This window comes from Equus asinus, chromosome 15 (genome assembly GCF_041296235.1).
Source record: "Equus asinus isolate D_3611 breed Donkey chromosome 15, EquAss-T2T_v2, whole genome shotgun sequence".
NCBI classification, from domain to species: domain Eukaryota; kingdom Metazoa; phylum Chordata; class Mammalia; order Perissodactyla; family Equidae; genus Equus; species Equus asinus.
The window spans coordinates 49,712,017-49,738,803 of NC_091804.1; the positions used below are offsets into that span (position 1 = coordinate 49,712,017).

The 26,787-nt window shown below is 57.9% G+C and overlaps 1 long non-coding RNA gene across 1 annotated transcript; it reads right to left on the bottom strand.

The window, feature by feature from the left end:
* Nucleotides 1–22,572: 22,572 nt before the first annotated feature.
* Nucleotides 22,573–26,378, bottom strand: LOC139040279 (uncharacterized). The gene is made up of 3 exons (XR_011494453.1): nt 25,667–26,378; nt 24,587–24,700; nt 22,573–23,649 (listed from the first exon to the last, which is right to left on the bottom strand). It is a non-coding gene; the product is annotated as an uncharacterized lncRNA (long non-coding RNA).
* Nucleotides 26,379–26,787: the final 409 nt, after the last annotated feature.

Below are 26,787 nucleotides of genomic sequence, written 5' to 3' on the forward strand. Positions count from 1 at the left end.
ACGTGGCAATCCGAGGCTCCCAGACGTTTCTGGGGAGAAGCAATGATGGAAGCGAAATGGAAACGATCCTCTGGTGGCACTGCCGGCTGAGGTGCCCCAGGGCCTCGGTCCAGTTTGACCAATGCCGGCCCCGAGCTGCTGCAATGCCAAAGGCCGTGCCCGTCCACCCCACCGTCCAGGTACCCTGAGCAAACGCCGTCCTGTCTCATTGCCCAGAGTGTCGGGCTCCTCTGCCACCTGCCACCTTGTCCTCTGGGGCTGGTCTATGAAGACCGGAGGATCACGGCTGTGGGGGATCCTGGGAGGTGCCCTACCTTCTCCAGCATGGGGCCGAATCAGCTGGCTGGATTCCAGCCCCTGACCTGGGGGCTCCCCAGCACCAACCCTGGGTTTGGGCCCTGAACCCAGCACCCCAGCTCTGGCCCCTCTGGTGCGGCCAGGGAGCCCAGAGCATCCGCAGTTGCAGCCTGTGGGCACTGGGGGGCAGCACAGACACGTCCTGGGCATAGGGTTCCCTCCTGCCGCGGGCCCTGGTGGACCCAAGTCCCTGTTCCCAGCAGCATCCTGTCCCCCTAAATGCAAGCCAAAACGGGGCGTTGCTTCCTTCCTCTCCCCTAGGAGATGTTTCTGTGAACGTGAACTGGATGCCAGTCCTTCTACAAGTCGGACCTGGCCGTGTCCACCTGCCAGGAGCTGGGCAGGGCCTGGGGCTACGCTGGGAGCAGGAAGCAAACAGCCTCCCTGGCCTTGTGCACGATGTTCAAGGATTCATCCAGTACCTGCTGCATGGCTGTGCTGGGCGAGTGGGACGGTTGAGGCCCTGCCCTGGGAGCCTCGATAGCACACCCAGGCCGGGCGGGAGGGCAAAAGGGACCGGGACTCACGGCTCAACCGGGTTGCTGGGACTGACCCACGGGCAGCACCAGGCACCCCTGACGCCCTCGTCCAACGGAGGATCCCCCGGCCCGCTTGCGGGGTGGGACCGGACCTGGCAGCAGCTGATGCTCCTGGGTCCCCTCACTCTCGTCTCTGCCCTTGAAAAGGGTCCGAGCTGGGCAGTGCTTGTTCAAGCCCACTTTCCTTTCAGCTTTATTGAAATAGATTACACGCCACATAATTCTCCCATTTAAAGTGAACAACTCGGGGGCTGTGAGATGTCCACAGACTTGTGCAACTATCACCACGGCTGACTGGAATGCTCTATTCACTGCAAACGGACCCCTTGAGCCATGGCCATCTGGCAACTGCTGGTCCACGTTCTGTCTCTGTGCCTGGTCTGGGCATTTGTTCCCTATAAATGGAATCGCACTCAGGCCTTCCGTGTCGGGCTACGTTCCCTGAGCCTCCTGTTTTGAGGCCCATCCATGTGTCGCGTGTGTCAGCGCTTCATTCAGTCCCTTCTAAGGTCAAGTAATGTCCCACCGTGCGGACAGGCCTCGTTTGCTGATCACGTTATTTAAGGAAGCAAAGGTCCCTGGCGTCTCCCAGCTGTTTCCAGGCTGAAATGCAAACGTCTGAGCGCTGGGGCCTTGGAATTAGGATAACACCCTCCAACAGGACTCGGACCATAAGCCACACTGGAGTGTCCACGGGGGACACGAGCGTCCTCCACCTGCCCAGGAGGACGCCCTTTCAGCCCAGGAATCACCCGCTTTCCATTTCCAGGTTCCACCAGGCAGGCCTCGTGCCCGGGTCAGACTCGCACCTGGCTCAGGCTTCCTCTGTGCTTCCTGGTTGGTGAAACCGGGGGTCCTTCGGGAGGATGCCCAGCACCCTGTATGTGCACACACACCATACACACCCAGCACACACACACCCATATGCACACACACCCCCATACACACCCAGCACACACCCCCACATGCACATGCACACACCCCCACATGCACATGCACACACCCCCACATGCACACCCATACACACCCAGCACACACCCCCACATGCACATGCACACACCCCCATACACACCCAGCACACACCCCCACATGCACACCCATATATACACAGCACACACACACGTACACACACACGCACATACTCCCCCTCCGTCTGCCGGTCCCAACAGCTGCATCTGCACCCGCCCTGTCGGCTGCACTCCCAGGCGGTGAGGTCCACGAGGGGAGCCTGCCAAGCTCACTGCTGAGACCGCTGGGCCGGGCCAGCCAGGGAGGGGCACGGGGCACAGGACGCTGAGGAGGCAAACAGCAGGGGCAGATGCCCGGAGGGGCAGGAGAAGCTTCCTGGAGAGGTGACATCAAAAGGAAGGAGCAGGGTGGCGCGGGTGGTGAGCAGTCACCGGGGCCCAAAAGGAGACAAAGCTTCGGGACAGAAGTGAGGCTGGTGTGTGGAGCTGGAAACCCTGCAGGCAGCCCAGGGGAGTTGTCGGCTGTGGGCAAGATAGAGAGAGAGAGAGAGAGACGAGGCCAGAGGGGCAGGGCCAGGGTCGGCACGGAGGGTGAGCTTCCGTGCTGAAGAAGAACGGCAGCCTCCATTGGAGAGGAGCGTGCTTCCAACGAGAAACCCCGGAGGAGCGCTGTGGGCCCGGACAACCTCGCCATTCCAGCTTCATCGCAGCCCAATCCTGAGGCTCAGCTTTCTCGCCCCCTGTTCCAAGTGGCAGCCTCGGCTCCTGGCAGCTGGACCGAGGACAGGAGAAGGAAGGTCTGGGCAGAACACATGCAGCTCCTCCCGGAGTTCCCGAGACAGACGCAGGTGACACTGTTCATACCACACGGATGCGAACTGTCACGTGTTCCCATCACAGGAGTGAGTCGGGAAAACCAGCCTAGTCCCCACTGGAGGTCACCCCAGTCCCGCAGGAGCTGTATGGCATCAAAGCTCTGGGTGGAGATGTCCCATGGGGGACCCCAGGACAAGGGGCAGGAGGAGGAAGCTGCTCACGTGAAAATGGGGAGGAGTGAGGGGTCGGGGAGGAGCCAGTGCATACGGGGAGGGCGGAGGGGCAGCACCTGGCACCCCAACCCTGCTGTGCGACACTGTGCTGAGGGCCGTCTGTCTCCCAGCCGCAGGTGGTCAGATTGTCCCCATTCTTTGGGAGCCTGAGGCCCTGGCCATGTTCCCTGTGGTCCCACAGCGATAAATCGGCTGGGGCACGAGTTACGGACTGAATGTTTGTCCCCGCCCCCAGAGTCCTGTGCGGAACCCCTGACCCCCAGGGAGACGGTACTGGGAGGTGAGCAGGGTTAGATGAGGCCATGAGAGTGGGGCCCCCATGATGGGATTAGAGCCCTCATGAGAAGAGGATGAGCCCAGAGCCTTCTCTTTCTCTACCACGTGAGGACACAGTGAGAGCGGCCTGCGACCCAGGAAGGGTTCTCCCTGGAGCCCGACCGCACCGGCACCCTGACTCGACCTCCAGCCCCCCGTCTGTGAGAGACAAGTGTCTGTTGTTTGCAGTCGTGGCACCTCAAGCCGAATAAGGCAGCAGGATTTCAACCCCTGTCTGCCGGCTCTGAGGCCCACCCGTCCAGTCCTGGTCCAGTGCCCTGCCCTCCGGATGCAGGAGGCCAGAGGGAGGGAGATGAGAGCCCCATGTCTGCACAGTGAACCCAAGCTCTGAGCTGAGACGGCAGCGGGCAGAGGCTCTGAGTGATCTGACTCAGTGCACACGACCTGGGCGGGGGGTTCGCAGAGGGGCACACACAAGCTGCTTGGCCCGCCAGGGACTGGGGCAAGAGCGGCCAGGGACTGGGGAGAGAGCTGATTTGCTATGACGTCCAGTCCGCCTTCCTGCAGTGGTGACACTTCACCATCACTGACGAGGTGGGCGAGCCCAGCTTCCTGCCCACGGTCCCAGGAGGGCCTCCTCATAGCCGACACTGCGCTGCGGCCCCAGCCCTGGGTCTCTGAAGCTCCCAAGTGCCACCACCCCACCTTGACTCCGGGCCAGGTGGGGGGGAGCCCGGGCCGCCTCTGCGCCACCCCCTGCCTTCCTCACTGAAGCTCGCTGGGCTCCAGATCCAGATCCAGTGAAGGGACGGAGCAGACGGTTTGCAGAGGCAGCCGGAACACGGGGAGAGAGAAGTCTGGTTACAGCAGGCCTGCCTCTGGCCCTGGCACCCTGGGCCATGGTGACAGGGGCTGCGTGACTCACGGTGTGGGAAGTCCTACCACAGAGGCCAGAACTGACGCAACCATAGCCCTGCAGGCGTCTCGAGGATCACAGGCGTGCAGCCGGCAGGCACGTGCACGCTGCCCACGCCCGCGGGTCCACTCAGGCCGTGGGCCTGGTTCCTCCTGTGGCTTCCCCTCCCCTCTGGTAGCTCTGGGGGCAGCCCTCCAACATCCCTGGGGACAGGGAGTGAGCCACCCAGATCGGGCAGGAGGGCACAGCAGACAGGGCCATGCTGCCCACAGGGAGAAGAAAGATGGGAGTTGGTGGTAGGACAGACGGGATCTCCAGGGTCCCCGGGACCTGCTTGGTTCTCTGTTGGAGAAGCTGCAGGGGCAAGAAATATCGGGACCACGAAGAGCCTTCCTGTGGGTCAGGAATTAAAAGCTGGTTTCCAAGAGTCAGACACAGGTAAAGATCTGAAATGGCTCAGTGTCTTCTGGTTGGGGACTGTGTTCCTTTTATCTTTGCGCTTTTTTAAAATAGTCATTGAGTCCAGAATATATGGAGAACCCTTACAACTCAACAAGTAAAAGACGACCCAATTTAAAAATGAGCAAAAGACTTGAATAGAACTTTCTCCAAAAGAGACATTTGAATGGCCAATAAGATGTGAACAGAAGCTCCACGTCATAGGCCCTGAGAGAGATGCAGGTCAAATCCACTTCACACCCCCTGCACGGTGAAAGCCGAAACGACAGAAAACGAGTGTCGGCGGAGAGACTGGAAGCTTCGGGCAGTGCTGGGCGGAGGTGAGACGGGGCAGCCACTCTGGAAACAGTTTGGCAGTTCTTTGAAAAGTTAAGCATTCAGTCACCATGTGCCCCAGAGTCCCGCTCCTCGTGTGAATGAAAGCATCTAACCATGTAAACTCGTTCAAGAGTATTCAAAGCAGCACATTCGTAACAGCCAAAAACCGAGACACCCAGACGCCCATCGACTGATGAATGGCAGACAGCAGTGGTCCATCCACACAATGGAATATTATCTGGTCGTAAAAAGAAACAAAAGATTGGTTCGTGCTACAACATGATAAACCTTGAAAACACGGTGCTCAGTGAAAGCAGCCAGACACACATGGCCACATGTGTGATTCCAAATGTCCAGAGCAGGAAAATCCATAGAGACAGAAAGCAGGTTAGCAGCTGCCAGGGCCTGGGGAGGGGAGTGGGGAATGATGCTAATGGGGACAGGATTTTCTGGGGGGAGTGACGAAAATTCTGATTCTGGAATTAGGTAATGGTGATAGATGCACAACCTTGTGAAGATACTAAAAACCACTAAGTTGTTCACTTTAAAGGGAGAATATTTTGGTATGTGGCTTATATCTCAAAAAGCTGTTATTAAATGAATAATGTAACTGAGCGCCTGTCATGTGTGATTCACTGCCCTAGACCCTGGGGATATATCAGCAGATGAGGCAGGGGCCCTGGCCTCCTGTTGTTAATGTGCCGTGACTCTGTTCTGTGACCGCACCTCCGTGGAAGGGAAACGTGTGGGCCCTGTGTCCAGTTGCCTGACGATGCCCCCCGACTTCCCTAGGAGGAGCCTTTGAGATCATATGTTCCCACTCCACTGTGGCAGACGGTATTTCCAATAATGGCCACAACGATGTGTCCCAATATGTCTCACCCCACGTGCCCTTCCAGCACCTGTCACTTCTCCATAAAGAGGTGGACTGTGCCGCTCTTTGAACTTGGGCAGGGGTTCGTGACTCTGCTTCGATGAGTAGAGGGCATGCCACTTCCAGCTGGCCTGGCCTGCGGGGGATGCTTGCCCTGGAGCCCAGCCACTGTGCTGTGAGGAGCCCAGGCCACGTCCATGGCCCCAGGTGAATCACCAGCCATTGACGTGCGCCATCTTGGATGTTCCAGCCTTGAGCTGCTCCCACCTGATGCCACGTGGAGCAGAGATGAGCCTTCCCCTCTGAGCTACACCCAAACTGCAGGTTCGTGAGAAAAATAAATCATCAGTGCTGGTTAAGCCTGAGCCTCGCTATCAGTGAAAGCTGGAAGGGAAATAAATTGTTAACGGAAACTAGAGCAAAGAGAGCAGCAGAAAGTCAGGCCACACTGTGGCCTCCTGTGACATAGAAAGTAGAAAACGTACCAAGTGCCCAGGCGATCCAGCTGAGGGGATTTCCACACAGAAGTGCCAACGGGTTTCTCTTAGCTGCAAGTAACAAAAAGAGAGCAAGATGAGTTAAAAAAAAAAAAAAAAACTTTAGTTTTCAAGCAAAATTTAGAGGAAATATAAAGAAGCCAGGACTTACTAAGATAAGAAAGAAACTCTTGACAAAACCAAGGGTTGATGAGGATACGGAGCGACTGGAACGCTCCTCTGCTGCTGGTGGAAAGGAAAAATGCCACCGCCACTCGAGGACACCCTGGCAGGTTGTTATCAAGTTGAACGTACACTTATCATATGACCAGCAATCCTGCTCCTAGGTATTTACCTTAGAGACGTGAAGAATTACGTTCACACAAAGACTTGTCCACAAATGTCCATAACAGCTCTATTCATAATCATCAAAAAACTGGAAATAACCCAAATATCTTCAACGAGCAAATGGATAAGCAGACTGTGGTACATCCATACAGTGGAATACTACTTGGTGGTAAAAAGCGAGGAATTGAGGATATGCACAACAACACGGATAGATCCCAAGGGATTATGCTGAGTGAAAGAAGCCAGACTCAAAAGGTTATACGCTGTGTGGTTCCACTTTTGCGTCATCCTCAACAAAGGCAAAGCTGCAGGAATGGAGCACTGACCACCGGTTGCCCTGGGTCGGGGTGCGAGGGAAGGTGTGACTTTAAAAGGGCAGCACACGGGAGTTTGGGGGGAGGTCATGGTGCTCGTGAGTCCTGACTGTGGTGGTGGTTACACAAATCCACATGTGTTAAAATTCTTACACTCATACACCAAAAAGGAAATAAATTTTACTGCGTGATAGTTTAAAAAGTAAAATTAAAATCAACTGTTTCCTATTCCAAGAGTCTCCAGGTGGCGAAGGGTCTCAAGCTGATAAAGGGCCTCAGGCCAGAGAGCACTCGGGAGAAGACGGCCCAAAGTGGAGCCAAGGACACGGCTGTAAACTCTTTGTTAAGATGGTAGAAAAAATCCAGGTAGGGGGTCGCAGACCCTTTAAAACAGACAAGACGCCCCCAACGGGTCTTAAGGTGCACCTCAGGGAGCCTCTACGTTAAACCAAGAGTCTGAGGGTCTTAAGGGCTTGTTCCAGAGCCCCGTTGCAGGGAGCCCGCGGGGCAGAGGGCTCATCCCGGCATGACGGGAGGACTGGGGCTTGGCTCACAGGGACCCCAACAAGGGTCAGACCCACAGAGTTGTCAGCAGCAACTGATTTATGTTTACAGATAACTGCCATTGTGTTTTAACTTCGGGTTCCTGGTGTTCTTCTCTGGTACACAGAGTCAGAATTGATAGTTGCCTGTTGACCTTGCATCCTGTCACCTGCTAAACTCACTTGTTTGCTCTAAGAGCTTTTGTGCACATTTCCTGGGATTTTCCACACAGCCAGCCACGTCATCCGTGAAGGGGGACAGTTTCATTTCTTCCTTTCCAATCGATATGCCTTGTGTTTCTTTTTCTTGCCTTACTGCACTGGCCAGAACCTCCACTGCGGTGCTAAGAGTGGGGAACGAGGACGTCCCTGCCTCGGTCCTGATCTCGGGCAGAAATGGTCAGTCTCCTGCCGTTAGGATGTTAGCTGTATGAAGCCTTTTGGCAGGCTGAGTAGTTTCCCTTCTATTTGTAGTTTGCTGAGGTTTTTGTTGGTTTTTAATCACGATGAACATTGAATTTTGTTGAATGGTTTTTCTACATCAGTTGATATGGTCATAGGGTCTTTCTTATTCAGCCTGTGGATGTGGTGGATTATGCTGATTGCTTTCTGAATATCACACCAACCTTCCGTTCCCGAATAATCCCGCTGGGTCAGGTACTATGTTCTTTTCATACGTTACTGGATTTAATTTGCTAATATTTTGCTGAGGATTTTCGTGTCTGTGTTCGTGAAGGATATCGGTCTACAGTTTCATTTTCTTGTACTGTCTGTCTCTGGTTCTGGTTTCAAGGTAGTGCTGACCTTACAGAATGAGTTGGGAAATATTCCCTCCTCTTGTCTTTCAGCTGTGATAATTATAGACTCAGACGCAGTTCTAGGAAATAACTGAGAAATCCCCACACTCTGTCCAGTCTCCCCAACGGGGATGTTTTGCAAAATTGCTTTACGACCACGCCCAGGACATCAACCCTGACACGATCCGTCCACCTTGCTCAGAGTCCTTCCGTCTCCCTCTCTTGTGTGTGAGTGTGCACTGAGTCACAGGCACTCTGCTGCTGTGCAGGCTCATGCGTCCACCACCACTGTCAGGACAGAAAACGCTCACGGGGTGGGCAGAGAGGCGAGCGGCTATCCTGGCCTCTCACTCTCGAGGCTGCCTGGAGGCAGCAAACCTCACATCTTCCTCCCGTTGGCCCCTGGCCCTGCTCTTGGGGCACAAAGCCCCCTTCTGCTGCTCGCCAGCCCTTCTGGGAACCATGGGCAGCTGTCGGGCTCCCCGTCCTTCTTGTCCCCGAGCCAAACATTCCCTGTTCCTCCCTAAGCAGAACCTGAAGACGGAGCCCGTCTCCAGTGGCTCTCCTCCCAAGACTGCGTGGTGCTCAGCAGCACGACAGTGTCACCTGAGAAGCACTGAGGGGCCGACATCTGAGCCAGCTCAGGATTAGGGTTCAGGGGCCAGGAACCTGCATCTGGACACTGGCCTCCACCCCCCACCCCAGTGCTCCTACTTGGAGAAACGGTGAATTCCCTCACCACAGCCCTCGAGAGGGAGCAAGGGACCCTCATGGCAAAGCCTGCGCACCCACCATGAGCAGTGCCCAGGGGGCTGGAGGGGAGAAGACCCCCACCATACCCTGGAGCCCACCCCCGGTCAAAGAACCCTTGTTCAGCCTTGCAGTGTCCGGGCCGGTATAGAAGGGAGCAAATCCCTTTTTGCAAAGAGTACTCAACACACCATGGGCTTGTCTGTTTACCAAAATGCAGAGGGAAAGGCCCCATTTGTGGACAAAGTTGAGACTTGAGCAAATTTGGAAGACAGGATATTTCCTAGAGTGCAGAAAACAGCCCCTCCTTGTTGACAGCGAGTGTCAGCGCTTAATCGGCACAAACTGTGTTTGAAACAGCAAGCAGAGAAATCCTGAGAGTCCAAATCAGGTAGTACTCACCAAACATCACACACATCCACCGAGCCGGAGTCTCCCCGGGGAGCGTCGTGACGGAGACTGCCACGCCTCAGCCTCTGTGCCTGTCCAGCCGGACGGGCAGCGGTGAGGGGCTGGGGGAGACGCAGCCAGGGGGCCTCAGGCAGACCCAGAGCCAGGCTCTCGCAGCAACGGCGCGTCTGAGAACAAGGATTCAGCCGCCTCGGGGAGAACTCCCTGCGACAGAGCAGTCTGGTGGCCGCTGAAAGATGTCCAGCCGAGAGGCTTTCTATCGCACCTCCTGTGAACCCCAGAGAAACCAGGAGGAGGAACCAGGCAGATTTTGGGGGTGGGAGGGGATCCGCAACATTTCCACCACCTCCATCTGGACTGAAAACCAGCAGCCAGAGGATCTGTCAACGCAGTCAGGTCTCACACCTCCTCTTAGAAAGGAGGGACTAAAGACCAGTCCCTCACACTCCCGGCCACACCCTGACTCCTCATCCTGGACAGACAGGCTCCACACACACACCAGGCACGCCGCTGCCCCAGGGCCTTTGCACAGGCATCTCCCTCCTCCCAGACATCCCCATGGCTCCTCCTTTGCCTCCCGCTCAGGCTTTGATCAAATGTCCCCTTCATCTGGCACTCCACTCCCTGACCAGGCTCTGTCATTCTGTTTTCCAAGGCATCCGGCACCTTCTAACTGCAGTGTAATTCACTGTCTTGTCTGTCATTGGAAAGCAAGTGCCCGCAGGGCTGGGATCTGTTTGTTCACCTAGAACAGCGCCTGGCTCACAGCCAGCGCTCAGGAGTGCCTGTTAGATGATGAGTGGGACCCGTGAGGCGGCAGCCAGCACCGCCCAATGGCCAGGATTACGAGGAGCAGCTGACGGGGGCTGGTGGCTCCCCACCCACCGTGTCCCACCCTGGCCCGCTGGTAGCAGAACTGACATTTGTCACCCACTCTCCACCTCGGGCAGCGCTGCTCACTGTCCTGCCCTTCCTTTGCCACTCCCAGGGGGTCTGTGAAAGGTCAGGCATGTGACGTCCACACCTCTGATGGAGAAAAGACCTTTCAGACAAAGAGAGACGTCAAGGCCAGCATGCCACCCAGCTGTCGCCCAGAGATGACCCGCTGCCCCACTGCCAGGGGATAGGCCAGCCTCCGCTGGCTCTTCAATGGGGCGGGGGCAGCCCTCGCCTCCCTACCAGCCCCGGCCAGCAGCTCTGTCCTGGGTCCTGCCCGTTGCCGGGAGTTAAACATGGGGCTCTCCAGGAGAGACCGGCACAGATTCCGGGTGTCAATTCCCAAAATGCCGCCAGAGGAAGTAGCGGGACAGAACGGAGGACGCCCTCCCCAAGACGCTGGCGTCCACCTTGCTTATAATTTTGAAAAGGCGGAACCGCCGACTGTCCTTTGATGAGAGAGGGTCAAAGGAATCATGATGGAGGTCTCCGCAAGAGTCAAAAACCGCCAGTAAATTTGTGTGAATTGATGTGGAAAACAGCCCAAGATACATCATGAGTGACAAGGGCAGGTGGTGGAGTGGTCCGTTGTGTGATGGAGGCCCCAGGTGAACAGAGACACTGGGGGACCACGGCTGGGGGTCACCCCTCTCCTACGAATCTCTCTGCTGCAGCAGCTGTGTGTGACGACACGGCATTGGCGTGTGACCGGTGACCTGGAGAGCCCGTGTCTCGCAGGCTCTGTGGGGGCACCCCATTGTCAGCCACGTTGGTGGGAGCCCTGGGTCGGGGACGAGCAGACTGTTCACAGGACACCTCCCTCTGGGGTGGGTGGGGCTCCTGGGTCCTGGGAGCCAGGCTCTTCCTTCCCATAATTCCCTGCCTCCTATTTGCAGAGGGTCTCCCCCAGGGGACTCGGGGGAAGCTGCACGAGTTCACAGGACTCTGGGGCGTCTGCTGAAACCTGGGGCATCACCCCACTGAGGCATAGGGCGGGTGTGCCTGTGTGTGCACATGTGCGTGTGTGCACGCGTGACCGTGCACACACACACCCACTCACTCTTAAAGTTCTGTGCCCGTGAAGGGTGGGTTCAAACCTGATCCTGGAGTGGGTTCCCATCCCGGCTCTGGCACCTGCAAGTGGCTTGACCTTGGGCGGGTCATGTCGCCCTGCTGCCTCGGCTCTCCCATCCGTCAGGGGCCCCGGCGGGGACCGGGCTCAGGGGGCAGCGTGAGGATGAATCGCTTCGTCTCTGCGGAGCTCCGAGGATGCCCCTGGCCACAGCGGTGCTCGATGGCTGTCATCCGGCAGCTCCAGGCCCTGAGGTGGCCGCCTTCCGGTCTAAGGCTGGAGCCGGAGGACCGGCTGTGCTGACAGGCAAGACTCCCGGTTCGAGACACTTCCTCTCCAGGCCGGCTCCTCAGGGCACAGAGATGAACCATGCAGAGCAGTCGCTCCCCGTGGTAATGTGCAGATTTGTTTTAATCGGCAGCACATTACTGAGGCACATGCGATAACCGTCTAATGACTGTTACACGTCTAATCCATTTTGTTCTCAGCGGGCTCCTGCAGTAATTACATTCCGCGATGTTTAATTCATTACTTGATCATTTATTCCAAGTTGTGTTGGGTCGGACGGCAGGCTCTCGGGCGCTGCGCGGAAGGAGCCGTGCCCTCCGCTCTGGCTCGGGGGGCTCCCAGCAGGCAGCTCCCCACTCTGGGCCAGGATGGAAGCCGGCAGAGCGGGCTCTGGGGCAGCGGAAGGGTCCTGAGGGTGGCAGTGAAAACTGCGAAGGCTGATCTAACATCGGGTGAATTATTACAATATTACAGTTATTACTATAACTCCACAACTCAGAGAGCGACAAGTGCTCACACTTCACTTCCAACATGCCCACGAGGCAGGGGCTGGCCCGCAGCGCGTTTAAAGGGCCTGGGTGGACCCTGTGGGCTCAGACACATGTGGCCCTGGGCGCTTTACCTCAGCTTTCCGTGCCTCAGTTTCCCCGCCTCTGAAACGGAGGTGACACTACAGTACCAATTTCATTGGGGCTTAAGAGGATTGGGGTACCCGGCTTATAGCAAGGGCAGGAAAGTGTTTATTAAACAATTAAAATCGTCACCATCCTTGCTCAACCGGGAAGGAAGCTGAGGCACGCAGAGCTGAGAAACCAGCCTGCATGGTCGGGCTTCTCCAGGGGAACGGCGCCCAGAGGCTGTGCAGACGTGCAGACGCGTTCACTCCGAGGGATGAGCCCACGATGCTGGCGGCCGAGAAGTCCTGCCATCTGCAGTCTGAGAGCTGGAGGCCCAGGGAGCCGGTGCTGTGGTTCAGTCCGAGTCTGAAGGCCTGAGAACGGGGTGGGGGGGCGATGGTGTGAGTCCCCCTCCCAGGGCAGGGCAGGACAGGCCGGACGTCCCAGCTCCTGGGCAGGCAGGGCACAATGCTCCTCCCCACTTTGTTCTATCCTGGCCCTCAGCGGGTCAGACGAGGCCCGCCTGCATGGGGGACGGCCATCGGCTTCTCTGCAGCCACCGAGTCAAACGCTAGCTCCCCCAGAAACACCCTCCCAGACACCCCCAGAATAACGTTCCGTCTGGGCCCCCAGAACATCACATCCCTCCAGGCCTCAGGTCTTCTTGGAGCCTCAGGTCTCCCCAGAAGTCTGTCTGCCAGGCAGGTGTTTCCCGGGGTCTGGCGACACCTCCACCAGAACCACTCAGACCCACTTTTACAGGCAGCATCCACGGCCCTCACACAGCCGCTGCAGAATCTCTGAGAGGGTCTTTGCTGCCTGCACTGAAGGCGCCCAGGCAGCTGGGCTGTCATCAGGTTTAGCTGCTGGTGTTTGCTTGATCCGTACCCAGCCCCTGCCCTCCAACCTCCAGAGCACGCGGGCGAATCCTACGCCCTCAGCCACGCGGTGGAGTCACTGTTTCCTCGAGCGCGTAGGGGCCCTCCGCCTTTAATTACAGCAGCCCAGCCAGCGCAATCACACACCTGGGAGTCACTCATTAGGATCTAATCAGCCCCATCCCCCATCTCTCGACCGAGGCCCGGCGTGAATTTGGTTTGCAGCTAATGACTGTGTCTTTGCAACAAGCACAACGACAGAAATGACAAGTGCTTTGTGTATTTATTTCCCACTTTCCCCAGAAAAGCTTGGAGTGGCAGCACGCACAAGCCCCTGTGGTTCTGGCGGCACCGTCCAGGGAGAGGCTGGAAATGAGTGCAGGGTTAGCCAGTGGTCAGGCCAGGGCACACAGGTCGCGGCGTGTGTGACCACTCTTCTCTCTTAGCAACGATCATAAAACAAGGATGGTTGGAGCAAAGGATGCTGCCGAGGAGGGGGCAGGAGGGTGGGTCGGAGAGAATGAGAGATTAGTGCTGGGGGAGGGGTGGGAACAGGGGTGCGGCACAGATGCCGGGAGGGAGTGGATTGGGTGAGGGTTGAGAGGTGGGTCAGAGCTGGGGTGGGGAAGGTGGGTAGGGCCAGGGTGGATGGAGAGGGGGGAGGGGATGTGGTGGGGGAAGGGAGGATGGGAGGACGGGGAGGGGACCTGACTGCTGCCCCCTTCCCCCCCTAGCTGGCCTGGCTCCCCAGAGATGGCCCATGGGGGTCACTTTGTACAGGGTCCCCTTCTGCTCTCTGTCTATCACGGCCTCACAGAGTACGGCGTCTTCTTGTTTGGTCTCAAGGAGAAAGAATGAAGGCGTCTTCTTGTTTGGTCTCAAGGAGAAAGAATGAAGTCGGCTGAAGACCCAGCGGGAGGCTCACTGGGAGTTCTCTGACTGGACTTTCTCCAAGGCCATGGGGGGCGTCTGGTCCACATTCCAAGCCCCAGCTTTTCTCTGGAGGATGAAGACCTGCCTTCTCCTCCGGAAAGAAACGCATCTGTTTGCAAGGCCCAGGGCACAAAAGAGCAAGACAAAGACGAGGATGGCAGAGGCTGGAGTCCGCGTCCTGGGACACCAGGGCGTTCGTTGAAAATTAAGGCTTTACAGGGAACGTGCACACGAGCCTGCTCCCTCACGAGGAAGGACAGCGCAGCCTTCCCCAGAAGGCTGGGCAATTTCGCCCAGAAAGGAGGGCCCCTGGGGAAGCCTGCCTCCCCCCCAGTCCCCTCCCCCTCCTCCGAGCTGCAGTTGTGGGGACTGTAAATGGGGCCGCTGCCTGTCTCCTGCCCGGCCCCTCCGATCTCTGACGACAGCACCGCCGAGAGGCAGAGCTCCTGAACCACGGCCGGAGCTGTGGGGACGGCGCCCTTCGCCCTTGGGGGTGAGAGGGCTTCTGGGCTCCGAGAGCCCGGGTCACGTTCCCAGTCGCCTCTGGCAGTGGTCTGTGCTGGGGGCGTAGAGCCAACACTGAGCTGATGATGGGGATGCAAAGCCCTGTCTCAGTCTGAGTGCGGCCCGTGAGGAGCTCCCGGGCAGGGACGACAGGTGGCGTCTGGAAGGCTGTTCCCAGGACGACCCGCGTGAATGCGCCTCTCCCCCCTCGCAGCTGAGAAGCGGGGCAGGCGCCTCCCGCTGTGCACCGAGGACAACGTGGACCACGGCTGGGGGTTATTACTCTTCTCGCATCCCAGTTGTGATGGCACGTCGTGTTCCACGGCTTTGGAATGAAGAAAACTCGGCTCCACCAAGGGCGGAGGCGGGGAGAGAGGTGGAAGACATGGTGCCAGTTCCACCAGCTGTGGGAAGGGGCAGATGTGGCCTGAAGAGCAAGCAGCATTTCTGAGCCCTGGGGGCCTTCTGACCCCAGCACACCTTCTCTGCCAGCTGGCCATCATTCCACAGTCAGATTTTTATTTTGTTTCCTTTTTCTAAATAAAAGCCTTTTTGTTATAAGATATAAAGGAAAAGAGGGTACATTAAGCCTTAGCAGTCATTTACCCTTTAGTCTGAAATAGTATCACTAATTTCACTAAGGGCAGATTTGGACAGTGCAGGGGGAGGGAGGAAGGTGGCAGCGTACATAGGGCCAAAGAGAAAAGGCAGATGGAGGGGGTACCATCTACAGGAAGAGTCCCCAAAACAGGACCTGGAAACCTTGGAAGACAAATGTCTTCATTTCGCTTCCTAATTTGGGCTGGGCTCTGGCTCCGCCCCACAGTGCTGCAGAAGTCCATGAAGACAGCTGCGGTCAGATGGCCACAGGAGGCAGTGTGCCTTAGTGCACTCGGTCAGTCAACAAACACATGCCGAGAGTCTTCTAGATGCCAGGCCCTGCACTGCTGCTGAGAACAGAGCCGTGAGCCACATGGGGGAGCCCCTGGCCCCTAGCGCCCTTGACCGACACAAGAGCATATGCTGACACCCACCAAGTGGGTGGGCAGGGAGGGGTACACCACAGGGGTTGGGGGGCCTGGGGAGGAAGTGACATCTGAGCCGAGACCTGGGAAGGAGGCAGCCGGAAAAGGAGAGCAAAGAAACAGTGCAATGCCCACCCAGGGCCAGGACAGTGGGGGGGTCGGGGAGCTGAGGACAAGGCCCCACCGTCCACTGAGGGAGTGTTTCCTACAGCCCAGTGAGCCAGGCAGGGGCAGGTGAGGAGGCAGCGGTGAGAACCACTGCGGCCCTGGAGAAAGGAGGCCCTTCCCCAGCCCTCCTCCACCCTCTCGGGGACCCTGGGCGCGCGGCCACCTCTCGGCCAGACTCCATACCCCAAGGGCAGGGCTGAGTCTAAGCCACATCACAGGCCACCTGGGAGGACGCCTGGACATGGAGGGACGACTCCCGCCTCCTGCACCTCTGCCGGGCCCCCACCCGCACGGCGCTCAGTGCAGGTGCTCATAGCGCCCAGGCCTGGAAGGTGGACACGCACCCAGAGCCAGAGCTGCCACACAGAAGGACCCCCCATGTGATGCCAACAGTGGGCAACCCCGGTGTTCCCAACAAAAGCACCAAGTGTAGGGAAGACACGACTTCAGGGTCTGGGGGGCGGCTGGGGGCCAGGCTGGCGGGGAGGGAGGGTTGTTGCTTCCTGAGAAACATGAATTCCTTCAAATAACCCAAAGGAGCACTTCTCTCAGTGTGAAAGCGCATCTGTCTAGGAGTTTAGAAAACCAGCTTCGTCGCAATGCCCCCAGTCTTCCCACAAGTGACAGAGCTGGGGTCCTCAGAGAAGCAAGCCGAGGCCTGGTTCTCCTGACCTGGAGCCACTCCCTGGACCGTGGCCAGCTTGGGTGCATCTCTTGCAGGGACGTCACCTGGGCAGACAGGACATGCACATGCGTGTCTTCTTTTCCATCCGTCCTTCATTTCATTGCAGGAGGGTTTGTAGAGAAGCTGGAACAGGGCGAATGCTGTCCCAGGCACCAAGGACATCAGACGTGCAGACACACAGACACTAAAGGCCTCCAGTGGACAAGCAGAGGGTGAGACGTGACAGAGGGGGCCCCTGGCTCAGCAGTTCCTCTTGAGATGCATCTACATCCACACTCTCCCCTCCTGTGAGGTTGGGTCCTTTCCTAAGACGTCCTGTGGTCTCAGACCCCCAGGACTCTCCAGAAGGCCATCTCCAAACCTTGGAAAGTCACAGAGGCTGATGTGGGGACCCCGATGCTCCCCAAGCCACAGGGACACCTGTTGTGTTCCAAGCAGAGGGAATTTTACGCTGTCAGCACCCAAAGCCTGTGTACACCAACCCTGCCCTCTCTGGTCAGGGTGACAGCACCTTGCAGGGCGAGGAGGATGGGCTCCCCCGGGCACTGGGGGGTGTCCTGTGGCCTAGGAAGGGAGCCGTCATCGTGCACGTCCCACACTGAGGAGCAGCAAGGTGACCATGGGGCAGACACCTCCCCCTCCCGCACTCAGCTGGCGTCTCCACCAGCACCTGTGTCCCTTTGTAACACGGCTGCTTTGTACCTGTGTGGCGGGTGAATCGGACCGGGAGCAGCCTTCCATCCACGACCGACAGGAGTCGCCACAGTGGGACAAGCCCAGGTGGGGTCCACACATCCCGGGTCCCACCTGCACTGCGCTCAGGTACCTGTGGCCACTTGCCTGTCTCACCGGCTGCCTCCAGCCGGGCCTCACCTGCCTGCCCCCCAGTGCTGCTTCCAAGTATCCTCCTGATACACAGCCGGCACACGACTCCCTGTCCCCCCTCTCTTTCTGGGGGACCCCCAGGGAGACAGATGGCAACAGCACGGCCCCCCGGTGCTCCAGGATCTGACCAGTTCCCACCGTGGCCCCGTGTGGAGGGTCAGCGTCCTGCCCCCTTTTCCAAGGGGGATCAGGAGCTCAGGAGAGGGTGTGAGCACTCACGCTCCCAGCCACCTGGTGGAGAGGCAGGACCTGACCCCAGGGCAGCTGACTCTGTCCTCTGCCCGGGGAGGGCTTTGTGGGAGCAGCGAGAGCCCCAACAAGGGAGCAAGCGAGATGCCATCCACCCCAGTGCAACCCGTTGCTCACTGCCGCAATTTCCAACTCACGCATGATCTGGTTTCATACACTCATCAACTTGCTGTCTTCTTCCAAATTATTTTTTTAACATTATTTGGCAAAGTCAAAAATCCCTCATCAATCCATTGGTGGGTTACAAATGGAGTGGATTGGTGGGCTGGCCCAGTGGCGTAGTGGTTAAGTTCTTGCACTCCACTTCAGCGGCCTGGGGTTTTCGGGTTTGGGTCCCGGGCATGGACCTATACGCTGTTCGTCAAGCCATGGCAACGTGGTGTCCCACATACAAAATAGAGGAAGATGGGCACGGATGTTAGCTCAGGGCCAATCTTCCTCACCAGAAAAAAAAAAAAAAAGAGGAATGGAGTGAAATGTTGGCATCCAGGTAATTTTCCACTGTGCTTTTTTTTTTTTTTTTTTTTTTTGCTGGGAAAGATTTGCCCTGAGCTAAGATCTGTTGCTAATGTTCCTCTTTTTCTCTTTTTTGTGTATTCTAGTTGTAAGTCCTTCTAGTTCTTCTTCTTGAACTGCTGCCACAGCATGGCACCTGACAGATGAGTGGTGTGGGCCACAACAAGGAACCAAACCCAGGCTGCTGGAGTGGAGCACGACTAACTTTAACCACGGGGCCATCAGAGCTGGCTCCCCACTGCGCTGATTTTGAAGGAGGCCCACAGATGGGCTGACAGCACCCCGGCACCTTGTGGACCCGGATGACAAAGCCCAGGAATTAATGGCCACCCCGTGGGTCCCGAGCAGAGGAAGGAACTGGACTCGGGGCTGTTCAGGAGTGTTCAGAGCAGGAACGTGCTGGGGGAAGCTTCTGGGATATCTCAAAAGAAGTAGCACTAAGGCCCTAGAATTACGTTTTCTCAAAAAATAGTTTTCTTTAAGTAACTTGGCTGTGTAGGCAAATCAGTCTGCGACGGTGGCGTGCTGCTATGAAGCTGATCATTAGCTGTCACAGGAAGCAGCACATCAGCTCCACTCGGCTCCCGGCGGACCCGAGAGTCTCAGGCACTAATGTCTTTATTATCAAGCCTTGAAATTCCCAGAGAAGACAAGATCTTTCACAGGTGACACTGTCATCGTTTCCAACTGGTTTAGAAAAATGAAACCACGGAGTTGCTCTCACCGCTTTTCTGCCATTTCTCCATCTTCACAGACAAAAACATCTGGGAATCAAGTGGCGCTAGAACCCTCGAGCGATGTCTGAAATGTCCCACGCTGGGGCTCAGCGTGTCCATTTGTGCTCAAATGCCCATGGTCACAACGCTCGCCTGCAGGTGATGGAAACTCCAGTCACACCAGCTGGAGGAAAAGCAGTGTGAGGCAGTGCAAGCTTCAGGCACCACAGGATCAGGGGTTAGAGAAATGCCATCAGGGCTCTGTGCCTTTGCCATTCCCAGATCTGCCTGGAACCAGCTTAGCACCCAGTGAGCAGGGCCACCCTTCCCAACAAGCAGGGAGGAGTCTGAGTGTCCACCTGTGTTCCTGGGACGGTGGGAATGGGGTCTCTGATTGCCTGGGGCAGGGGAGGCAAGGGCCAGCCTTCCCCAAGCCATACAGGGGGGCTCTCAGGAACAGAGACCCCTGTGACCCAGCAGAAGGCACCATGCTGGAGTAGGGGGCGCCGTGGTCCTGGACAAGCAAAACCAACAGACATGCCCCCATGGGTCCGGGCCAGCTGTCCACGGCAGAGCAGTGCTGTTCAGCCTGTTGCGAAGACTAACAAAGGAGCAGCCTTTTCCCATCCAGGGAGCATGCTTGTTAAACAGAAGTGGCATTTGAGAAAAGATTACAGAAGCCAGACGCCGAGATTCGAGGTCCGTTAAGGATGTCTACAGCAAGATTACTCACTTGGCGACTTCTAGCAGCCTCGCTCTTCTTCAAGAAAAATGGAATAACAGCTCATCGCTCTTAGCTATCACACCCATGATATGCGGGCATAGATTTAATATACAATTTATGGCTCTGTGTGTGTGTGTGTGTGTGCATGCCTGTGGAGAGAGGCGGGGAAGGAGGCCGAGGGAGGAGGAGCGTGCAGATTCAAGGAGACGGTGCCTGTTAAGGCCCCCAGAACGGTGCAAGCACAGAGTGTCCAGCAGGTCTCAGCTGGTACGATGGCCACGATATCGCCCGTATGCACAGGCAAGTGTTCGCGTATTTATGGAGACGAGAGAGGGAGCAATCTCAGCGGATCCCGTTCCTCTGTGAGGCATGTGCGGTCTGACTGTATGTTAACTGCTCACTTATACTGCAACACATTTTCCTCAAGCATGCTAATGCTCCTTTCCCCCCCATGATGATATTTTTAAAAGCCAGATTGCAGAGCTGTGCTTGTGCACTAAAAGAGATTTCCGAGGCAAAAACAACCAGCTGGCCCCCGTGTGCTGCCATTGCATACTCCCCACGGAATTACACCAACGGGGGGATGGTCTGCGAGCCCGCAGAGCACTCGGCCCTCCCCAGGAAAGGGCTTTCCCAGGACCCGGACAGAGAGAAGGTCCACGCTCGCCCTTGCCAGCGGGGCATCCTCCGAGAGCCCTCAGGGCTTCCTGCGAGTGGGACGAGAGTGAGTGTGTGTCTCCGCTGCTGTGCGTTGAGCCCCAGAGAAAAGGGTGGCTTCGTGCACACCCTGCATTCGCTGACCGAGAGAGTACAGCCCCCAGGCTGTGGTCACGGGTTACAAAGCCCCTGGACACTCACATGACCCAAATGAGACATTCTTCAATAGCCATCAATCAGCAGTTCAGAGAAGCACCTCTGGGTCCTGCTAGACCGGCACTGGCTCTGCCTGCGCCCCAGCCCGCGCCCCGGCTCTGAGTGTGTGGGAGGTGTCTGCATTTGGGTCCATCGCGGCCAAGGGTCCCTTAAAATCTTCTAGCTCTTCCGATGTTTTGATTCAAAACAGCAGAGTCCTCACCACTCTGTTGTCTCCCCGATGACCAGGGCACCCCTCACCTGCCCTGAGCAAGGCCAACGGGCAGCTACCCTAGGGTTGCTGTCTCAGTTCTGGTCCCCGGAAGCAGACGCCGTGTGCAAGCAGGGCACCCCGGTGGGGGGGGGCCTCTTCCCTGAGCCCACGGGGAGCTCTGGGGCGTAAGTTGCAGCTCAGAGGTTGTCCCATCTCAAGGAATGGGCACCAGGAGGTCACAGGATATGATCGCCCCAGGGGTACAAACCCCAGGCACCTCCAGAGACAGCTCTCTGAAGACCGCCTCAGCCGAAAAACCCGGTGTGCTGATGCTGGCCCTGGAATGTGCATATGCAGTGAGACCTGGCCGAGGGGACTTTGCAGATGTGATTAAGGTAGGGAGACCCTCCTGGCCTATCGGGTGGGACCGTCTCACCGCGGGACACCTTGACAGCAGAGAACTTGCTCTGACTGTGGTCAGAGATGTGGCTAAAGGGAAGCTGGGCAAGTGGAAGCATGAGAAGTTTGCAAAGTGGCGTTGCTGGCTCAGAGCTGGAGGCTTCTGTGCAAGGACAGGGAGGCCTCCAAAGTTAGGGGTGGCCTGACTGACCACCAACCAGGACACGGGCTCAGTGCTACAGCCACAGGGACCTGGGGGAGCCAAGGCCGTTCTCCCCAGAGAGAAGGCCTGGGCTGGACCACTGGACTTCCGGCCCCACAGCTGAGACAGGAAAGCTGGCTTTGGAGCCCTCAGCGAGCAGTAACTCGGGGGCAGAGCGTACAGGTGGGAGAGGGCCCAGCCGGCCTTTGGGAGCACGTGTTACAGGGGCAAGGCTGTCATGGACGTACACATGATGCCACTGAAAAGGACTCTTTCCAGGTGCTACCACCTGAGGAGAGACTCCGTGTCTAAACGGGGAGGGGGCGAGCCAGAGAGGGTCACCTCACTCATCTGAGCCCTCTGCTCGCTCCTCAGGGGCCCTGTCCCAGAGGCTGACCCATCGCTGCCTGGGCTGGTTCCGCCCTGCTGGCCCCAGACCCTTGTGCTTGGCATTGGCCTTGGCCTTGTGCTCAGTGGACTCAGCTTCCCCAAGAGGAGACTGGTCCCCTCGGGCCCTCTGTCCCAGCCAGCTAAGCATCTTGGTCCCATAGGAGGTAAATAATGGATGGAGGTGTCTTGTTAGCTCACAGATGACTGTCTTAGGACACTTCGGGGACAAGTGGCAAAGACCTAAGTCCAACCAGCCTATGGGTGTAAAGAGCTCATGTTACCACAAAGTCCGGAGGAAGAGCCGGGGCCCGGCCAGGGCCTCAACCTGTGTCCCAGGGCCTCAACCCGTGTCCCAGGGAGCTCCATTTCACCCCAGGAATGTGCAGGGACGTGGGGGGTCCTGGGGAGATGGGGATCCTAGGGAGTGGGGGCGTCCAGCACAAGGCAGGGGCTCCTCTCTTGCTGCTGGGTGTCCCCCCATAGCTTCCCTCTCGGGGGTCCCGCCACCATGAGCACTTGTCATGTGATGGAAGCCAGAGGAGGGCCTGACAGGAACGGGTGCCCATTCTCTGCACACCCCCAGCCAGACTGACTCCCACACACACCTGCCCACAGGGGAATGCAGCAGACAGCTGAAAGTCTGGGTAAAGTGGAGAGGGGACACAGGGATGCCAGCTGACCCCACCTCTGCCCGGTCCCAGCCCGGCCATCTCTCGCTGGAGTCCTAGACTTGCCGTGGAGACTGCGCGTCAGAATCCACAGGACACCCTCTTCCTTCAGAGGCTCTGTGCTTCAAGGAGCAGGGGCCGCCCTGGGCAAGCTGGGCGCCTGCCTTCAGCCCCACTGGCACCGGCTTCGTTCCCCGTGGGTGTCGCCTTGAACGGCCGTCGGAGCTCCAAAGCAAGAAAGACAAAGGAGGCACTGGTTCAGGTTTTATTTTTGGAACTCGTATGAAGTCACTAGGAGATGAGAGGCATTTTTTGCTATTTAAATATTTCTAGGCAACTACAACTCCTGATGATAGACAAAGGGAGCACGCTCCGGATCTCTGGAGAAGGAGCTGGAACGTCAGAAGTCATGTTTGTGCAACTCCATTCTCCCCCGGAGGAGGAGGGACGTAAGAGGCGTTGACACACAGCTGCCCCTTCCTGCCTCACCCCAGGGGCTGCCAGGGTGGAAGGCGCACTGGGGGTCCCCTCTCCCAGCTCACGCCCCCACACCAGGTTGCAAGGACATTCAGCCCTCAGCTGGCTGTCGAGAGCCACCATTCGCTCGAGTCCACGAACCTCCCATCCCACCTCTCCTGACAAGACACGGAGGCTAATATCAACCAAATGTGACCTGTTAGCTTTAAGTCACCCGATGTGTTCACAGTGCCTGGAAATTTAACTGCAAATTCGAAAATTTATGAGGCATAAACTCTGAGCTTCCCAGGATGAGAGCTGACGAAATGCTGCTTTCCTTGTAAACTGAACAGACAGAACTGCTTGTCCTTCTGCGTGGGATGTGCTGTCTGTGCGTTTGTCTTTTGCCCAAGAGCAAATTCGGGACCCTCCTTCCAGCATGACCTGGGGGGAGGGGCAAAGAGTAGAGGTGGGAGGGGGAGGGAAATGAACGGGGTGGGGATGGCCCCGGGGGGTGCTTATCACATCAGCTTCAAACCCTCTGGTCCGGAGAAGTCAGTTTGCAACTTCATAGGAAAGTCTGACAAGCATCCTTTGCCCTGCTCAGCCCCACACGAGCGCCCAGGGCAGCCTTTCCAAGAACAGCTCCCAGGAAACAGGCTGTGGCGAATCCTGCTTGGAAATGGGATTTTCTCCCTTCCCTGGGGGATGCTCCAACGTGGCCGCCTCCTCGGAAACCTCAGCCTTCCTGGCCCGTCTCTGCAGTCTTCAGGCTCCCAGGTGGAGCTCATGTTGGCTCAGCTGCACGCGAGGCTGCCCCGGCCCTGCTCCACAGGGACTGTTGGGAGCCGTCCTCTCACGGGTTCCACTTAGCAAACCTGGGAAGTGCAGGGATTGGTTAGGGGAAGGGGCTGTGCTTCTGTGGGGGGCTAAGTGACAACTGTGACAATGGCGTCCCCACACTGTGGCCCCTCCTCCCAGCCACCTGCCTGCCTGCTTCAGAGGGCGGGGGTCCCAGAGGGACCAGCCTCTGACCAGCGCTGTGGGGCTCAGCCTTCCACAGGATCCTCAGCACGGACCCTGCAGCCCACTAGGGCTAGAGCCCCATGCCCGCGCTATCCTCCCCATCCTCACTGGCCAGTCTCACTCTTCCCAGACCGCGCATCATGTCCCCATGTCAGCCAGGCCCCCTGCCCTCCTCGCTCACACCCTATACTCTCTGCCCTTAATGCCCCCCATGCAGTGGACTGGGAGCTCCTGGAAGGCGGCCCTAGGGAAAGGGCCTCCGGCCCATGGAAACCAAATCTCTTTGTCAGCGTTTGTCCACTGAGATCCAAGGGTGAGTGGTCCCCAGGGCCCGGGTAACCTTTTTGAGATGGTGCCCACAGTGGTTCTGACACACAGTCAGGTGAGAAGCTGCAGCCTCACTGAAAGCCTGCACAGCTGGGTGTGGGCACCACCCTCAGGGTGCTGACAGGTCTGCAGCCAGGCGGGGCCCCTCTGATGGAATCTGTAACAAAGCTCCCAGGGCTGGGGGACACTTGTTCCCAGGGCGTCCTCGGGCAGGCACCCTACCCACCTGCCTGCAGGTGCCTGCCTGGGGCCCCCCAGGGGGCCAACTTGGGAGGTCCTGGATGTCTGTGCAGCCACCCCACGCTCCTGCGAAGTCCCCTCCCACCCGCCCTCCTGGGGATGGGCTGATTCGCAGACGCCTTGCACACACTCTGGTGTCCCACTTGGCCCAGCCAAGCGGGCTGACCCCTGCCCGGGAGTGCCCCTCCCCTCATCACCCCATCCCCCTCCCCCCATCAATACTCCTCCAGCGAAGCTCCGTTCCTCTGTTGGGTCTTCTTTCTTCAAACGGCCGACGTTTATGGGTGTTGACTGCGCTGAGCACCTCACGTGCAGTGTCCCCGTCTCCCACTGCGGCTGTGACAAACGACCAGAAACTAGGGCTGAAAACAACCCAGTTATCATCTTGTGGTTCTGGAGGCCAAAGTCTGACCCAGGGCCCCCTGGGCTGAAGGCAAGGTGTCGTCAGGGCTGCTCCCTCCGCAGGCTCCAGGGGAGCACCTGTCTACTGCCCTTCCCAGTTTCTAGTGGTGCCGCATGCCTGGGGTGTGGCCCCTTCCTTCTGCAAGGCCCACAGCGGCTGCTCAGGTCTTTCTCTCACTGCCATCTCTCCGGCTCTCTCTTCCGCCTCCCTCTTTCCCATTTAAGGACTCCTGTGACTAGACTGGGCTCACCGGATGATCCAGGATAATCTCCCTATTTCAAGGTCAACTGATTAGCAACCTTAATTCCATCTGCCGCCTCACTGACCCTTTGCCATGCAGCCTGGCAGGGTCACAGCTTCCGAGCAGAAGGACGTGGGCATCCTTTGGAGCCATCATTCTGCCTGTCACATGCATTATCCCATCTAATTGTCTCCACAACCCTGAACATTAGGCCCAGTTAATGTCCTCATTTCACAGATGAGGAAACCGAGGTGCAGGGTCACCCAAGGTCACTCACTTTGGAGACAGCAAAGCCAAGATTCGCGGCCACTTGGTCCTACTCCAGACCTCGAGCCCTCTGCCCAGCCAGGTGGAGCCCATTCACTCACACAGAAACACTGGCCTCGAGCAGGAGGTGACCGTGCCAGTGCTCTGAGGATGGAGCCGGGGCTCCAGGAGTCTGAGTAGAAAGGACGCAGAGTGGCGGGCAGGGCGGCAGGGGCTCTCCCGCTCCGCTCTGGGCGTGGCTTTCTCCCATAGGCACAGGCCCAGCCGCTGGTCTCAGAGCAGGGCAGGGGAGGGGCTTGCCAATGAGGATTCTTGAGTCCCTGTGCCCGGGGGGCCCAAGACACGTGTGCTTGTACACGCACACAGACCACATGAACGGCAGGTGGCTCACCAGGAAGACGCGGCTTGCGGACATGGGGGTGCCGGCTGGGCGGGAGAAGAACCAGCTGTTCCTTCCTGGTGTGCGAGAGCTGCTCACGCCTACCGCGCCCCAGGCCAGCCCCTGGCTCCGTGCTGAAGGGAGGTGGCTCTGGGGGGTGAGAAGCGGAGGAAGGACTCGGCCCTCCCGCCTGCTCGGTGCGCTCCCTTGCAAAGTGCTCGCCTGCTGGTGGAGGGAGAGGCCGGCGCCTGCGAGGCTTCCGGGCTGGCGGACGGCAGAGACGCGAGCGGTGATAAATGTTTGGTGGCCCCGTGAGTCAGACCATCAGGCAGAGTCAGAGCTGGGAGGAAATGAGCATGTACACGCGGGCCTCGGTTCCGAGGAGCTGCTCTCCGCTGAGCGGGCTTGGGGTTTGAACTAGAAGATTCTGGGCATTCAGGCCACAGGAGGTGAAGGGAGCCTCCTGTGACTTGGGATTTGGAAGAAGAAGTGAGAAACGGTCCTAGCAGGCGAGCAGGGGGCCTGCGGGGGAGAGAGAAAAGCAAAGTAGGCGTCTGTTTCAGAAGTCAGTCCGCAGAGAGACAGAGCCCAAAATCCTGGGACCAGGGGCCCCACGGCACAGGGCCCGGCCTCCTGAGGGGCTGCAGCTCCCGTCTAAACCCAGGAAAGTTCCAGGGCTGGCCCGGTGGCATAGCGGTCAAGTTCGTGCACTCCACTTTGGCAGTGGCCCAGGGTTTGCCAGTTGGATCCCGGGTACAGACCTACTACCACTTGTCAAGCCATGTTGCGGCAGGCGTCCCGCATGTAAAATAGAGGAGAATGGGCACAGATGTTAGCTCAGGGCCAATCTTCCTCAAAAAAATAAATAAATAAATAAATAAAACCAGGAAAACCAGGGTGGTCATCCTACCGTGACCCTCCCTGCCTGTCACCTGGCTCACCTCGGCCAGGTGGGACTGCCCAAGTGTCTGCAGCTGGACAGGGAACTTCCTGTACCGCTAGTGGCTGACATTTTCCATCCTCGGCCACACACACACCACAGCCAGGCAATGCCCCCGGAGCCAAGACCCCACCCTGGAAGTGCTGGGCCATCCTCTTCCCCATTCACACTCTCTCGCTCACCATGGGGGAGC